This window comes from Loxodonta africana, chromosome 11 (genome assembly GCF_030014295.1).
Source record: "Loxodonta africana isolate mLoxAfr1 chromosome 11, mLoxAfr1.hap2, whole genome shotgun sequence".
Classification (NCBI taxonomy): Eukaryota; Metazoa; Chordata; class Mammalia; order Proboscidea; family Elephantidae; genus Loxodonta; species Loxodonta africana.
This window is the reverse complement of record NC_087352.1, coordinates 1,180,572-1,194,724: the sequence shown is the minus strand read 5'-3', so window position 1 is coordinate 1,194,724 and position 14,153 is coordinate 1,180,572. Positions and strand designations below refer to the sequence as shown.

General features: G+C 43.3%; 1 protein-coding gene across 6 annotated transcripts in view; it reads right to left on the bottom strand.

The window, feature by feature from the left end:
* The window catches only part of ZNF565 (zinc finger protein 565), a 39,623-nt gene extending 25,471 nt beyond the window's left edge, over positions 1 to 14,152 (bottom strand). For 2 of the 6 annotated variants that reach the window (XM_023541451.2, XM_010601618.3), the window contains exons 1-2: positions 13,753 to 14,149; positions 4,045 to 4,126 (exon numbers count right to left, since the gene is read on the bottom strand). The gene's annotated coding sequence lies outside the window, so the exon portion shown is untranslated. Of the gene's footprint in view, positions 1 to 4,044; positions 4,127 to 5,793; positions 5,876 to 13,752 lie in introns of all 6 variants that reach the window. The other 4 variants (XM_064293264.1, XM_064293265.1, XM_023541448.2 and 1 more) reach the window with 4 other exon arrangements.
* Position 14,153: the final 1 nt, after the last annotated feature.

Here is a 14,153-nt window from a genome sequence, read left to right as displayed (position 1 = left end):
CTGCTGCTCAAATCCACCAGGTGCCCCTTGGAAAGTCTATGGGGCAGTTCTACTCTGTCCTATAGGGTTGCTATGAGTCAGAATCGACTCAACGGCAACGGGTTTGATTTTTTTGGTTTGAATAATAAAAGCCTACATTGGCTTGAAGAGACTGTTGGTAGGATTACGGACATCAAAGGCAATTCTGGTGAGGGCTCAGAAGGAGGTGAGGAGAGCTATAGTCTCCACTGTCTCAGAGAACACATATCGTGCCAGCAACAGAATGTTGCTAGAAATGTGGACATTAAATGTTCTTCTGATGAGGCTTTGAAAGAAAATAACGAACGAGTGATTGGACAATGGAGGAAGGGCGATGCTTTTTACGCTGTGGTAAAGAACCTGTCTGAATTATGTTTAAATAATTGGTGGAAGGTAGAACTTGTAAGTGATGAACTTGGATATCTGGCTGATGAGATTTCTAAGCAAGATCTTAAAGGAGCCGCACGGTTTCTCCTTGCCGCTTACAGTAAAATGTGAGAGGAAACAGATGGACTTAAAGAAGAACTGTGCAAAATGAAAACAGAACTTAAAGATTTGGAAAATTCTGTTGTGCAAACTAAGAATGATCATCAAGGACGTGGCTATACAATCTTTTGTTAAAGAGATTAAGCCTGTGACTAATGAATCTACCCACCTACCACAGCAGAGAATCCATCAGCTTAGCAGAAGGGGCCAGAGAAAGAATGACAAAACACTGTCTGCCTCTTGGAATTCTCCAGGCAGGGAACAGGCCTAAGGAGCTACATCTGTTGTCCTCCAAGAAAAGGATCATCCCTGGAGCAGCTCAAAGATGAACGGAGCTGTTGGAAGGAGCATGGGGAACAGGGCCTTCACAATTTCAAAGGGTGGGGCCACAGCATCCTAGGTTCCAAAGAGTTGAATCTTCGCCAACTTGGTTCCAGAGTGTGGAACCTCCCAAAGCTAAAGGGGTGGGGATCCCATGTCCAGGGGGCAGAAGAATGGGGCTAAGGGGGTAAGGCTCCCTTACTCAGATGTACTAGGAGAACTGGGCTGCCTAAAGGGAGCAGAGTTGCCATCTCAGAGGGCCTGGAAGGCAGAGTTGAAGGCCAGGCCTACGGGGCCTCTGCCCAGAATCCAGAGGGCATGGCGAACACCCAGAATCTGGAGGGTGGGGCCACTGCCTAGATGGTTTCAGAGAACAGATGGTATTTTCAGGTCTTATGAACTATTGTAATTTATTCTGCTGGGTTTTGGACTTGTTTGGTGTCTGTTATCCCATCTTTCCCTCCAATTTCTCCCATTTGTAATGGAAATGTCTACCTTGTGCCTGTTCTACCACTGTATTTTGGAAACAGGAAACTCGTTATCTAGAATTCACAGGTTCACAGGTGAAGAGGAGTTTTCCCTCAGAATGAAATATGCCTGAGGTCTCATCCATATTTGATTTAGATGATTCAGAAGATGAGAATTGGGACTTGGAATTGATTTAAGACTTTTGGGATGATGTGATGGGGTGACTGTGTTTTGCATGTGGGAAGGACATGAATTTGGGGGGGCCCAAAGGGTGGAATATTATGGATTGTATTGTGTCCCCCCAAAATATGTGTTGTAAATCCTAACCTCTAGGCCTGTGTTTATAATCTCATCTGGGGATAAATTGTTATGTTAATAAGGCAGGATTAGCATAAAGCCTGTCTTGAGTCAATCTCTTCTGAGATATAAAGGAGATTAAACAAGCAAGTGAAAGAAGCAAAGATGGAAGAAGGGAGATGCCAAACCACAGGAAAGTTGTCCAGAAGTAGAAACTCAAAAGAGACAAGGACCTTTTTCCAGAGCAGACAGAGAGAGAAAGCCTCTCTACAGCCAGCACCCTGAATTTGGCCTTCTAGCCTCCTAAACTGTGAGAGAATAAACTTCCGCTTCTTAAAGACACTCACTTGTGATATTTCTGTTACAGCAACACTAGACTGCTAAGGCAGTCTACGCCCATAAAAGCCTTCCACTTTGTACCTCTTTGAAGCTCTTGTCAGACTTCCAGACCAGATGCTTCTCAATTCATGAACTGCAAGTAAAGCTTCTAAGTTCATACACAAATTTAATCTTGTGGAAACGTTATTTTCAACAACGCTAACCAGAAGCCTTTCCACAAATATTTTAAATGTGAAATATATAATTCATCACACTGAAATACCAAACTTCCACTAAATTCTTAAGGTATAACTAAAATACAATAAAACACCTACAAGTAACAAACCATCGTATTAGGGTAAAAATTTCTTAGATAAAAAATTTTTCTCCTTGATCACCAAGCAATTAATATGGCTGTTAACAAACAGTTGCTTGTGTGCAATGATATGGGCTCTCTCAGCGCCATCAACATCTGAACACCCCTTTTGTTGACATGCCAATTGTGATATTAAGAACATTTATCTTTGGTTCCTGTAAGATAGCCCTTGGAATTCCCCAACAATGAAGGGGTCTTTGTCTTCTAAAACAGTTAGGCAACACTCAAATGTGTGCACATAAGCAGGGGCTACTCAGTCGACCCAGTTATCTACCCTCAAGAAGGGAGGGGGGCATAATTCAATCATGTACAGTCAATGATTCAATCAATCATGGCTATGCAATGAAGCCAATGAAAGGCTCTAAACATGGAAGTTTCAAGGGCTTCTAGGGTTGGTGAGAGCAATGCTCTTAATGGGGTGGCATGTCCCTGGGGACAATGGAAGTCTTGTGTCAGGACTCCTCCCAGGACTCACCCTGCGTGTCTCTTATATCCTTTCTGGTTACAACTGGGTAACTGTGGGTATAGACAATCTCTGAATTCTGTGATCCATTCCAGTGAATTAATGAATGCACAAGGGTAAGGAGGGCCAGGAGGGGTGAGCATCTGCCTACTTGGCAGTCTAAAGGACAGAGTCCTTCTAACTTCTGTGCTTTGACTCGGCTCGGGTAGCTAGGTCAGAGAAGGGCTGCATGGGCAGCTATCTGACGGTATAAAGTTCTTCTAATTTGTGAACTCCAATCGAGCCCTGGGTGGCTGGAGGGTGAAGGGAGAGTGTGCTGCGGGGGCTGATGGGGAAAGAGATGTGGGAAGGTGGGGACTGGATCCGTTTCCAGGTGGGAACTGGATTCATGCAGACCCTTACCATGCAGTTAGCAATGAAGGTGGGTGTGCACCCACTGTGCCCCTTGCTTAGTGTACCAACCTACGTACTTGTCAAAATAGTTACATGATTCTACTGGTCTAGTAACTGCATTTGGAGTATAACTTGAAACTTTTCCTGCGTGTCATTAAAAAAATGTTGTATTGAATACTACGGATGTAAACATGATTTTTTCCAGTATAAGGGTCAGCCAAAAATCAACACATTGAGAGATACATACGTTTTCTGGCAATGTTCAGTACTGTGAGTGAGACAATAGTAGATTGGTTAAAGAAATAAAAGTTTTCTATATAACAAGAATTCTGAATACTGACAAATTAGGTAGTAACGTTACTAGGTAGCAATGTTAGTGACAGAGAAATTGCTCAAGATATGGTTAGTATAAACAAGCAGGTTATAAAACAGAGCATCGTGTGGACCTATTTGTAAGATGCACGTATATATCATACAGGTGGACAAAATCAGATGGAAAATGTCTGAGTGTTATTCCTAAAAATTATTTTAGTTATCTCTGGGTTGGGATCTTAAAATTTCTTAATCTTTACTAAGTGTACTGCATTTTTTACTTTCAATGATCATGCAATGATTTTTAAGTGTGTATTTTTAAAGTCTGTTAAATGTAAGTCACTCCCAAATAGTAGATAAAAAAGAAACGACTTACTTTTTTTTTTTTTTTTTAACAATGTTCTAAACAGCTGTATTTTCACCAATGGCTTTTGTTGATTTTGCTTCTTCAGCTCCCAAGAGCTGCAAATTTCCTGATTTTCTAACTATATTCATGTGTGTTGGAGTTTTGCCTGGAAAAGAATAACTAAAAGCCATTTGGGCGTGTCACAGGCCCCTTCCTGGCAGGCGCGCTCACGGTCCCCACACTTACCCTACTTGCTCCGATGTGCTCTAAACAGCTGCGGAATCATCTGGCTCCACTGGTCTGGGTTTCTGCCGACCAGGACGAAAACCTGCAGGGAATATAGGTAACTCAGGAAACCAGTTCACCTCCATGGGGTTCTCACGGGATCAGTCTTAGACATGACATGATGGTGACTGCTCTTGTCATACAAGTGCCTCCCTCTTATGAATTCTCACAGCATACCAACAGGGCAAACTAGTGCTCTATGGCCCCTTACTTTAGACATCTGTTTACAAGTTTCATCACCCCTATTATACTATTTGCAATCTTAAAATAGATTAAAAATAAATTTTAAAAGCTGTAACTTTTTAAAAGCATTTTGACTCCCCAAATACTAGGTTAGGATTTTGCATATCTGCAGATTCTTAACAAATGTCTAACGGCTGACCCAAAGATTCATTTTCTGGGTCTTTATCCTAATGAATTCAGTATAAAAAGAGTTGCATATACAAGAATGTTTTCGGGGACTATTTCACAACTAACAAGTGGAACTATAAATAGTAGGCAATAAACTAAATAAATGAAGTACATCTTGATGATGGAATACTATACAGTGATTTTAAAACATAACGGCACCATAAACAAGGACTATTCAATAATGTGTTATTGAATGAGGGAGGCAGGTTACAGAATTTATTTCAAAGTGAAAATAGAGTAGAACTGCGCTGTATAGAGTTCTCGATGGCTGATTTTCTGGAAGCAGATCACCAGGCCTTCTTCCGAGTCTCCTCTGGGTGGACTCCAATCACTAGCCTTTGGTTAGCAGATAAGCGTTTAACCGTTTGTACCACCCAGACAGCATACATAAAAGTGATGCTGTTCTTGTTGTGTGCTGTTGAGTTCATTCATATAAAAGAGATAGCACTCTAAAAAACCTCTCGTACTAACACACAGAAATATATTTGAAATATATCCGTCAAAATGCTAATAGCATTTATCTCTAGATGGAGAAGCTACATTTCTGGCAAGTTTCTAGATGTCTGCATTAAGCCTGCATCAACTTCGTAATAGAAATCATACCAATGCTGTTTTCATTTAAAAACCAGAGGCACAGCTGGTATTCACCCGGCAGTGGGAAAACTGTGAGCAATGAAGCCAACGTCTGTGACATGACTGGGGACACATATGCGAATGAGTGGGATTGAAACAAACGACAACAGTAAGTTCTCCAACAGTCCTTTAAATGCTGGCTCATATTCTCTGGTATGCTGACATAGCTTCATTTTCAAAAACATTCTGTGAATGATCAGTTTTCAAGTAAGCGAAATTTCCAAATTAAATAAGACAATGTATGCAAAGCAGAAGGCATAGTGTCAGGCACATGGCAAGTGTCAAATAAATGTGAACTTCTTCTTCTCCACTCAGTCACTAATTGAATTCTTTTTGGATGGAATCCTTGCAAAAATTCTGAGCACTCTGTGTTCATTTTCAATGCTGTATCATTAGAGCGAACGTATTCTCATTATTCTAACTCTCTGTAAAGCATATGTTTATTGACTGCATAATCCGCTACATGACCATAATATGCCATGTACCATTCCTCTTCTGCTTCCCTACTGTTGGGCACAAACTTTGGACAACATCTCAAAGGCTGTTACCAGCTATTACTGTCTCTGATTCTAGACCTGTGGTTCTAAATCCTGGAGTCATGAACCTCTCTGCAAATCTCATGAAATCATAAACCTTCTCAGGAAAAAAATTCAAATGAATAAATACCTGCAAAACATGAGCATTAGAATTCATGGAGTCTGCAGAGCCTTGAAGTCTAAAGGTGGGGTTCAGGACATTGATTAAAACCCTGCGGTATAAAAAAAACCAAACCAAACCTGTTGCCATTGAGCTGACTCCAACTCATAGTGACCCTACGGGACAGCAAAGAATTGCCCCATAGGGTTTCCAAGGAGCAGCTGGTGGATTTGAATGGCCAACGTTTTGGTTAGCAGCTGAGCTCTTAATGAGTGCGTCAACAGGGCTCCCCTGCTGTATAAACCACTGGAATACCAGGTTTATGTTCTTATTTATAAACATCAAGTACTGCTAGCTCCATTCCTTTATTGTTTCTGATTTCTCAAAAGAACAAGCATTTGGCCTGAAACAAACTTAAGACTGACTACCCAAAAAACCTAAGTCCCCAAAACAAAATTAGATATGGCTACTGAAATAAAATTTTACTCTTAGACTCTCTGGCAATATCCCAGTCTAGTGAATCCAGGTCTCTGAGATAGGTCCCCAGTTACATTCTCATTCCTAAAAGCCAGGCATAGTGTAAGCCCTTGTTCATCTCCAGACTGTGAAGATTGGAGCTGTTTGCAGTGCAGTGCTACATGAGCCCGGGTATCTGCACACAGCTGTGCAGGGGCCACTGTGGAGAAACCGGAACTTTTCATCCACTGCTGGTGGGAATGTACAATGATGCAGCCACTGTGGAAAATAGTTGGGTAGTTCCTCGAAAAGTTGTACACAGAACTACCATATGACCCAGCAATCCTGATTCTAGGTGTATACCCAGAAGACGTGAAGGCAGAAATGCAAATAGAAACCCGTACACCAATGTGCACTGCAGCACTCTGCGCTATAGCCAAAAGGTGGAAACAACCAAAATGTCCACCAAGAGATGAACGGACAAGCAAAATGGGAAATTATGCAGCAGAAAAGAGAAATGAAATTCTGATATGGCCACAACAGGGATGAACCTTGAAAACATCATGTTGAGCGAAATCAGTCAGTCCCAAAGGACAAACACGGCATGACGTCACTTACATGAAATAAGCAAAAATATAGAAACCAAGGATCACTAATGGTTACTAGGGGTGGGAGAGAGGGGGAAAAGGGGAGTTTTTTGGGGGGGGGTCATTTGAGTTATGTTAACCGTGGTGGAATGTCTTCGATGAGGAAAGCAGTAACAGTGGGACAACATGAAAAATGTCATCAACGGCACTGAGTTGTCAATGTAGAAACTGTGTTGGCAGATGTTTTGATGTGTTCGCACAATGAAAAAAAAGAGGAAAAACAACAAAACTATATACATATTTCACTTTTGACCTAGCAATTCCATGTCTAGGAATTTATTCTGAAGATATTTCTCCAACAATATGAAAATATACGTGCATCAGGTTACTCATCGTAGTCTTGTTTGGCTACACTAGAAACACTGGAAAATACTGGCAACAACCTAAATGCCCACACAGAGCAGATGACTGAATAAATTACGGTGCATCTACACAGTGGAGTACTATGCAGCTATAAAGATGAATGACGAAGACCTCTATGAACTGATAAGGAGTGATTTCCAGGCTATATAGTGAACCGTAAAAAACTAAATACAAAGAAGCATGTAGGATATGCTACTTTTCATGTTAAGAAATATGGAAGAAATAAGCAGATACATATCGATCTTGCTCATTTGAAAAAAAAAAAACCCACATAGATATAGGAAGGGCAAAGCAAAAATGAATGAGATGGGTTATCTACAATGGGTTAGTGGGAGCAGGGTGGAGAGAATGGGAGGGAAGAGATGAAGAAGGAGAAACTGAGTAGATTTGTGTCTAGTTTTGACTTTTACAACCACGTTAATGTTTAACATATTAAAAAAATAATTTACATCAGCCAGGATATGGAGGGAACCAAAATGAAATACAAACAGCAACAAACCAATCTATCTGTATTACAGAAGAATAACATAACCAACCACACAGGAGGCAGGGAACAAAGTAACTGGAAACCCCTGTTGTCACTATATACTGTCAGACTAAAGACATAAAGAACTGTGTGGGGTATGGGAGTACCTGTTAGCAAACGTGAAACTGTACACAGGACTGAACAAATAAAACAAATAAATAGATCGTGGGGAACGACAGCTAAGTTTCTGTCAGAGAAAGGAGTTACAAAAAGGAAACGGTGAAGGCTAGAATGAGCCCTGTTGTGTTGCACTGGAACTGGATATACTGGTACGAGCTCAGGGTTTATCTGCACAGATAAACATACAGTTAGATTTAGATGTGTATGTACATGCCATTAGCTGCCCTTGGTTGATCCTGACTCATGGTGACCTTATGTACACCAGAATGAAACACTGCCCAGTCCTGCACCATCCTCACAATCAACAGCATGTTTGAGTACACAGACTTAACACAGAGATCCCTCCATATATACAGAGGGGCCCTGGTGGCACAGTGGTTAAGAGCTCAGCTGCTAACCAAAAGGTCAGCAGTTTAAATCCTCTAGCTGCTCCCTGGAAACTCTATGGGGCAGTTCTGTCCTATAGGGTCGCTATGAGTTGGAACTGACTAGACAGCAACGGGCTTGGTTATATATAGATACGAATACTTCATAGATGAGAAGGCCTAGAAGCAATGACATCCCAGTAGCAATGAGCACGCCGAGTCTTGGTTTCCATATATCCTTTTCTAGGAAAAGGAACCAGTGTTCCCTGGGAAAATGGCTGATTCCAGGACTGGGGCAGGAAAAGCATCATATCAGCCTGGAACATCTTGTGGTGCCAGAAAATAGGAAGTACTAAGAGAAACGAAGGGGACATGTCGAAAGGACACAGAAGTCAAATCAAAGGGGCCAAATGTGGGACAACTTGAGTAATAAAATAAATGATAGTAATGGATTATAGCCCACGGGGAAAATCCAGTCTAAACTGATATAAATAATTTAATAAACGGTGAGAAGGAAAATTTCTTCCTTACAATAACGTTCTAATAAATAAATGTAGAAGGACTGACAGAAACAAAAAACAGTAAATTGGCAGACTTTTTCAGGCAAGAATCATCAAGGGATGCTAAGATTATTTGGTGAAAGTAGGATGACAAACAGGATATTCACACGGGCTTAAAGTATTTCTTCTCAGATATTTATTACAAAGATAAAAACAGTAATTTTGCAGTGGAAAAACCTGGCAGACGCCACCCTGACCAACTGATTAAAGTTTACAGCACAATAATGAAACAAACTGACCTCACGGGTCCCCTGATAGGGTGCACTGAGAAGGGCACATCACTTCTGCGATATTCTCGTCCCAAGCGTATATAACCTGACTTAATGACGAGGAAGCATCAGATAACCCCAAACTGAGAAACACTCTGCATTATAGAATCTACAAAACAAATGGCCAGCACTCTTCAAAGTGTCAAGGTCACTGTAGGCTGAATAATGGCCAAAGGTATCAAGTCCAAATCCCTGGAATTTGTAAATGCCACCTTATTTGGGAAAAGGATATTTGTAGATGTAATTACATTAAGGATTTTGAGATTACTCTGGATTTCCCAGGAGGGCCCTAAATAGCATTAAAGTGTTCTTATAAGATGGGGGGAAAGGGAGATAACACAGACACATAGAGATGATGTGAAAACAGAGGCAGAGATTGGGGCGATTCGGCCACAAGCCCAGGAATGCTGGGCACAATGGAGACAACACACAATCACATTCCCACAACCACTAGAAGCTGGGAGAAATAAGAAATGGATTCTCCCCTAGAGCCCTCGGAGTGAGTGTGGTCCTGCCAACACCTTGCAGTGCGATGGATGCCTTTGCGTGACTTTTCTTGCCATGGTCTCATAATTCCCACCCAAGCGGATGGATGGGACTGTGCAAATACGGTAATTGGGGCCCACCAAAGGGATCTGTCAGTTTTTCCATCCCGCTGGGCTTGAAATGAGGCAGGAAGGAAAGGATCTTACCACCAAGGAAAAACAGCCAGGAGTGGACAGCGCATCCTTTGGACCCGGGACACCTGTGCTAGAAAGCTCCTGGAACCAGGAAACCAGGAGAGAGCAAGCTGTAACCATAAAGACGGTGAGAAGTGGTGGCAGGAGAGACTGGCAGGAGACTGTGCGGTGGGCTTGCTGGCCCATTCAGCGAGAAAGCTGGGTGCCTGGGGTGCCTCTGGGGACTTACTCGCTGGGGCTAAAAGAGCTCTGTAACACTCGCCTGAGCAGGGCAGAGGCCTAGGGCCAGAGAGAGGTATTCTTGTGAGTACAGCTGAAAAGAGGCTGTCCTGATGGAAGAACTGTATCCTGAGTGTTCCTGAGCCTGAATTGTAATCTGTTACTTCCCTAATAAACCCCGTAATTGTGAGTATTGTCTCTGAGTTCTGTGTGGCCATTGCAATGAATTATCGAACCCAGCAGAAAAGGAAAGAGTGCCATGGGAGGGACGGTTGGTGTCAGAATTGGTAAAGGTGGTGGAGAGAGCAGGCACGTTTGACCTGCACCTCACAGGAATCAGCCTTGGGCTGTTGACCTTGATTCTCCTTTTCCCTTGTGAAGTTAGAGGAAGTCAGACACCGCCCCCATGCCATTTTTACAACCTTGATTTCTGACTTCTGAACTTCAGAACTACTAGAGAATAGATTTCTGTTGTTTTAAACCACCAAGTTCATGGTAACTTGTTACAGCAGCCTCAGGAAACTAGTACTGTCATAAAAGACAAAGAAAACTTGAGGAACTGTGCCAGATCAAAGGAGACTAAGAAGGCTTTCCAATGTGTGATCCTGGGTGGGACCCTAGCCTAGAAAAAGAACATTAGGGGACACCGATTGAATTTAAATAAGGTTTGTAGATTAGTTAGTAGTATCATATCAATGTTAATTTCCTGGTTTTGATCACTGTACTGTGATTAAGATGGGAGCATATGGGGAAGCTAGGTGAAGGGTGTATGGGAACTCTGTTTTTTGCAACATTTTAATGTCTGAAATGAACTCAAAATGAAAATTAAAAATTAAACATAAACAAACATTAGGTGGGGAGCAGAGAGGATATGAGCTTTTCAGTTCGTCTCCAGGGCACTCAGTAATTTTCACTGACCTTTGGCAAATGGCAAATACTGGAGACCAGGTAACTTTGAGGGTCTCTGTTAGGCAAGAAAGGAGCCCTGGTAGCCCAGTGGTCAAAGCGATTGACTGCTAACCGAAAGGTTGGTGGTTTGAACCCACAAGCTGCTCTGTGGGAAAAGGATGTGGCAATCTGCTTCCGTAGAGATTCACAGTCTTGGAAACCCTATGCGTCACTATGAGTCAGAACTGACTTGATGGCAGTGGGTTTAGGTTTTGGGTTCGTTTAGCCAAGGAGTTTCAGAAGAAGGAAAGGAAATTATATTCTAAAAAACTAGAAAGGTTTCGGGGAAGAAGCAGCCCGATTCTACTAGTTAGCTAGCACCGCTGTGACAGAAATACCGTAAGTGGGTGGAATCTATTTTCTCACAGTTCCGGAGGCTAAAAGTCTGAATTCAGGCTGTGGCTTTAGGGAAGGTCCTTCCTTGTCTATTGCAGCTTCCAGCAATCTTTGGAGTTACTGGGCTTGTAGATTCGTCTGCCTCCATGGTCCTCTGACAGAGTCTGTCCCAGCCCAGCCCCCTTCTGCCCCCCATATGCTTGCTTCTGTGTCTAATCTGCTCTTTTTATAACTCTGAAGTGATGTGGTTTAGGGCACACCCTACACTGATATGACCTCATTAACACAACAAAGAAAATCCTGTTCCCCAAAGGGATTACATCCAGAGGTATGGGGGTTGGACTCCAACATGTATTTGGGGGGACCCAACTCAACCCGTAACACCTATGCACCTTAAACTTGACTTCTGGATGTTCAACAGCAATTCCTTCCTTACCTGGAAAAGGGTATTACCGGGTTAAGAGAAAGGAATCAGGAGTGACCAGACCCTTAAAGGGTCATTCACCTATCTACTTTTCCACACAGGGTTGGAAAGTCAGAAAAGACTGAGCAACCTGCCCAACCTCAGTGTCATAGGGAAAGGTCGAGGTAACCACTGTTCAAGGCCAAAATCTGTCCTAATTTCACAGAGATCAGAGCACTGGAGTCACAGACACCTCACTCCCACACACTTGCTGCCGTACACATGGTCACACAAACACAATCACACATCCACTCTTTAACTGTGTGACAAGAATACAACCACAAAATCACAGAACTCCCAAACCCTTATACACAGTTACAACCACACACCCACGAAGAAGACACACACGGTCACACCATCTACTCACTACCATGACAGTCACAGGCTCCCCAAGCCAACATCTACAAATACCCTCCACAGTCACAATCACACACCCACTATGGGGACACATACCATCACCGGCACCCCCCTCTGATCCACTCATCCAGTCATAATCAAACATTCTCTCTAGAAAGATACATAGTCACACCTGTACAACCAAAAAACCAAACCAAACCCATTGCCACTGAGTCGATTCCAACACATAGCAACTCAACAGGACACAGGAGAACTGCCGCACAGGGTTTCCAAGGAGTGGCTGGTGGATTCAAACTGCCAACTTTTTGGTTAGCAGCTGAGCTCTTAACCACTATACCACCGGGGTTTCCACCTCTGTACAAGCAAAGACAAACTGACAGATGTTATGCAGATGACACAACCTTGCTTGCTAAAAGTGAAGAGGACTTGAACTACTTACTGATGAAGATCAAAGACCACAGCCTTCAGTATGGATTGCACCTCAGCATAAAAAAAAAAAAAAAACATAAAGAAAGTAAAAATCCTCACAACTGGACCAATGAGCAACATCATGATAAGCGGAGAAAAGACTGAAGTCGTCAAGGATTTCATTTGACTTGGATCCACAATCAACAGCCATGGAAGCAGCAGTCAAGAAATCAAAAGATGCATTGCATTGGGCAAATCTGCTGCATAGGACCTCTTTAAAGTGTTGAAAAGCAAAGATGTCACCTTGAAGACTAAGGTGTCCCTGACCCAAGCCATGGTATTTTCAATCTCATCATATGCATGCGAAAGCTGGGCAATGAATAAGGAAGACTGAAGGAGAACTGATGCCTTTGAATTGTGGTATCGGTGAAGAATATTGAACATACCATGGACTGCCAAGAGAAAAAACAAATCTGCCTTAGAAGAAGTACAAACAGGATGTCCCTGGAGAAGGGCAACATGCTTGGCAGAGTACAGGGTCAGTGGAAAAGGGGAAGACCCTCAATGAGGTGGATTGACACAGTGGCTGCAACAACGGGTTCAAGCATAACAAAGATTTTAAGGATGGCGCAGGACCCAGCAGTGTTTTGTTCTGTGGTACACAGGGTCACTGAGTCAGAACCGAATCGATGGCACCCAACAACAGCAACACAAGCAAAGACATTACACACCCACACACATGATCACAGATACACTATTTCACACACATACACAACCCCCAAGGGACACAGCACACAGTTACATACCCACAATAGGGATACACACGCAGTGTCACAGGCACAATTACAGGCACATGACAACTGCACACAATTACACAAGGTCACAGCATCACACACCACAACCATACACCTACCTTGGAGACATGCAATCACAACCGCACAGGCACCTGCACCGGTCGCACAATAAGAACTACACTCACACCCAAAGAGACAAGGCGTACAGTCATATCCACAGCAGGGACAAACGCAGTGGCATCCCCAAAGTCACAAGGACCGCACACTCACAAACGCAACCACACACACACACATACACTCACACATCCTGTAGACAGGCGGTCAGAATCGCACGTTCACAGGCACCCATACCCAGTCGCACAGACACAACCACGCACACACAATCACAATCGCGCATCCTCAGACGGCTCCTCCTTGCGCGCTCAGATGGAGGCTCCAGACACGCCCCGTCCCCGCCCCGGACTCCCAGACCCCTCACCTTCGGACTTCTCTTGGTCGCGTCGGGATATCTGCGGAGCTAACGATCTCGCACGACGTCGAGAGACGTGACTTCGGGCCGCTGTGGACTCTGGGAAAAGTAGTCCAGAGCCAGACCACGGCCAAGATGGTGTCGCCTCATTTTGGAGTTTGGGTTTGACCCGTTTGACGCCGAGCTCCAGGATTCTTCAGAGAGAGAGAGAGAGCGTTCCCGCTCCAAACCTACCACGAGGCTTGAATTATCTCCTTCCAAGGAAGGCCTACTCATCCCTAGAGTCACACAATCACGGGAAAAAGCAGCCAAGAAACAGAGCTGGCCACCAAAGGCTTATGGGAAATGTAGTTAAAGGCCGTAAAAGCGGCGTCAAATACCAGCCCGGGCTTGGCCACGGTGACCGAGCA